Source organism: Ailuropoda melanoleuca, chromosome 6 (genome assembly GCF_002007445.2).
Source record: "Ailuropoda melanoleuca isolate Jingjing chromosome 6, ASM200744v2, whole genome shotgun sequence".
Taxonomy (NCBI): Eukaryota; Metazoa; Chordata; class Mammalia; order Carnivora; family Ursidae; genus Ailuropoda; species Ailuropoda melanoleuca.
Window position 1 is genome coordinate 11739176 of NC_048223.1, and position 3543 is coordinate 11742718.

Below are 3543 nucleotides of genomic sequence, written 5' to 3' on the forward strand. Positions count from 1 at the left end.
TTTTTTTTTTTTTTTTTTTTTTTTTTTTTAAAAAAAAAAAAAAAAAAAAAAAAAAGAATTTCACAAAAGCAGAGGCTCCCAGGAGATGTGTGATTCTGTAATAAAATCAACACATTATGATAAACATTACTTTATTTTACCAAATAGCGGAACTTTAAATGTACCTTTGTTTGTTTGCTTGCATTTATGATTTTTCAGACTAAATCAACGAATACGAAGAATTTGTGAAGAGACAGAATTTGGAAAAAGATAAAGTCATTTCTTGCATACCATTAAGTATTTTTGATTATATTTTGTAAACCATAGGAATTACAGAAAACTTTTGTGCATTTTTTAAAGGGTGGTGGATGAAAGACAAAGACTTTTTAGAAGGCCATTATACTTGTTATGGTGTAAGATAATAGGAGTTGGTGGGGAGGATCAGCCTTGAATGAGGATAAAGCAGTGGGAGAAAAAGCAAGAAATCTGAATGAGGATATCATGGGAGTTGGGCTATTCTGAAGGAAAAGAGTCAAGTCTAGCCCTACAATTTAGAACCTAGGAGACTAGGTAATTATAAACACCAGCTCAACTATTGAGTCAAGTGAGAGGGCAAAATAAAGAAAATTTTAGATTTCTCTAAACTCAGAAAGTTGACTACCCATGCTTTTGGATGTTTACAAAAATTGCTAAAAAGTTCTTAGCAAGATAAAAACAACATGGCAATAATACCAATGGCATTTCTATATAATTGTTAATTTAATACTCATAGCAACTCTATGAGATAGGTACTATTGTTTTTTCCCAACAACTGAGGACACTGAGGCATAAAGAGATTTGTCCAAGGTCACACAGCTTTCCAGAGCAGTATGGTTCCAAAGTCCTTGTTCTTAATTATTACATTGAGATTACAATGTTATTAAGAGAAATTAGGAAATTTGAATTTAAAAGAAGCATTATTTTAAATGTTAAATTTTGAGCAGAAGCTTCCTGGCAAGTAAGCTGAACATGAGGAATCTTAGTTGAGAAATCAGACACAGTAATTTTGGGAGACTTTTGAAGTGAAAGAATGTAGTAGAGGACAGAGTTAGGAGTTGAACTGTGGGATGGAAGAAAGAGGAGGAGCTAGCAAAGGAGTAAGACCAGTAAACCACGAAGGTTGTAGATACCAGGAATTGCCTTAAAATAAAGGGAAATAGGACTTTAAGGAAGGGCTAGGGGCTGGGTGTGCCAAGAAAATGAGGAATGAGAAAATGGTTGGAAATCAGAACTCTGTTGATCTTAAAGTGTAATTTCATTTTGCTGTTATGAAGCCTGATTACTACAAGCTAAGGAATAAAGTGTAAATGAAGGCGTGACTGCTTCTTTTCAGAAATGGGACTGTGAAAGGAAGGTTGATAATACTGTAACTGGAGAGAATAGTACCACAAAAATTTTAAAAAAGACAATGGAAACTGTGTTGAAAAGCAGAAAGGAAGAAGCTGGTGGATAAGGACATTGAAGATACAAGACCTTATAAAAGTTGAAGATACATTGAAGATACAAGACCTTATAAAAGTGGACCTTATAAAAAGATACAAGACCTTATAAAAGGAAGTGGGAAGGGACGGCATACACAGTGCAAGGAGGACTGGCTTTGGAATAAGGGGAGAACAGGTTGATTTGGTGAGAATTTTTGAGATCATAAACAGAATGTGACTACGGATATTTCAAGATGGAGAGAATATCAAATTGGAGAATTTGTAGTCCCATAGCTTTGATCCCAGGGAACTAAATCAAGTTATCTATTAGTATGGATTGTGACTGGTACCTTTAGTAACAAGGAGAGCTGGAACAAGTTTTTGCAAAGTATATAAAAGAAATCAACCAGAGATGTATGTGTGCGTGCGTGTGTGTGTTTGGGTCGGTGAGACTTCTTCCAGTGAAATAGCCATACACTTTGTGACCTTTTGGGGAAGAATCCAGAAATAGGGGTAATTTACTGGAGATTGGCTCTGAAGACTGTAAAGGAATTGAGCGATTCTGAGACAACATTAAAACAGAGCTGGCTCAAGCAACAGAGAATTTAGTCACAAATGATTCACTTTTGTATTGAAAAGTTGTGGGCAGGTGAAAGGTAGGAGTCACCGCCAAGGAAAAGGCGGGAGGGTAGAGACGTTCAAGGGCATACTTTGATCACGATCTCACGTTAGTCAATTCTCACGTCCATTTCAGAGTCACTGACAATAGTCCCATGTTGTGGGAAGAGAAATCCCATTCCAAAACTGAGGTGGTATTTTCCCAGTCTAGCTACATTCCTTTTTCACTAGCCAATGCTGCCGCCTTATGCAAAGCCGGCAATGAGAGGATCTGCTTTACAGAGGCAGGGACGACGCCAATCGGCCTGGGGCAGGCACTGTAGTGTCTAGATCGGCATGGGAGGGCCTCAACTGTTCTCGAAACCTTTTCACCCTCACTCGCGGAAGCGCCTTGCCAACAGTCAACAATAAGTAGCTAACAATGGTAAGCTCAGCGGCCCGCTTTAAAGCCAGGAGAGGCGGGAGAAGGGTTTGGCTCCCTTACTCCCTCACGTTTCCGCAAAGAGCGTCCCGGACGTGGGGTGGGGACAGCACGAGTCAGGCGGAGCTGTAGGGAAGCACCAGTCTCGAAACCTGGGGAGGGGCCTCAGTGAAGGGGCTGGGGGCGGGTCTCCTTCCCAGGTCTCGGAAAAGCTCCAAAAATGGCGGGCGGCAACTCGGCTAGCGGGGCGCGCAGGCGCCACCGTGGCCGTCCTTCCGCCAGCCTCGGGCTGCCCAAGAACCGTCTACAACGTCCTCACCGAGAGGCATCCGCCGATTGCGATTGGCTGAGCTAGGCTACCGCTCCGTGAGAAGGCGGGGTCTCCACGCAGCGGCCACGTTTCCCGCCCCGCTGGTGCGCGTGCGTGCAATCCCCACAGGAAAGCATTTGCGCGCGTCCCCGCCGCGGCCCCCAGTTCGCGCCTCAGCTCCCTCCCTTTTCCGGGCAGGCCCGTCCCGTCAGCTAGGCAGTAAGCGTCGCGGCCAGCAGAGGGCGGTCCGGACCCAAGTCTGCAGCGGCGCCATTGGCGTGTGGAAAATGCCACCAGATGGCGGGTTAGGATTGCAGCTCCGTTGAAGGCGCGGCCCCCGCTCCCGAACCCCCGGCGACCACCCCGTAACAACCCCCCCACATCGGGAATAACACACCGGAGACTTTTGGGGGGAAACTAGGTCGACGGCCGGCGGCGCCCGGATGGGCAGCTGAGGTGAGTGCGGGCGGCGGCGACGGCGGCGGGGGGCGGGAAAGGGGGAATGCGGCGGCAGCGGCGCGGGGGCTGGAAGCGCGGATCCAAGATGGAGGCCGGGCGAGAGCGAGAGAGCGAGGGAGCGCGAGCGAGGAGCGGGCGGGCGGGCCGGGCCGCGGGCCCCGCGCGGGGGAGGGAGGCCGCGCGGGCCTGTGCGGGGCGCGGCAGTCGCTGGCCGTCCCGGCGCCCGGGGGGGGCGCCTGTGGGCGCGGCGGGCACCCCGGAGTCCTCGTTCCTCCCCACCCCTCCCGCGGGCCCGA

The 3543-nt window shown here is 47.7% G+C and overlaps 1 protein-coding gene across 3 annotated transcripts in view; it reads left to right on the forward strand.

Moving 5' to 3' along the window:
* The first annotated feature begins 2910 nt into the window (after positions 1–2910).
* STAG1 (stromal antigen 1) overlaps positions 2911–3543 on the forward strand; it is a 414808-nt gene continuing 414175 nt past the window's right edge. For all 3 annotated transcript variants that reach the window (XM_011231800.3, XM_011231799.3, XM_034661958.1), the window contains exon 1: positions 2911–3244. The gene's annotated coding sequence lies outside the window, so the exon portion shown is untranslated. The remainder of the gene's footprint in view (positions 3245–3543) is intronic.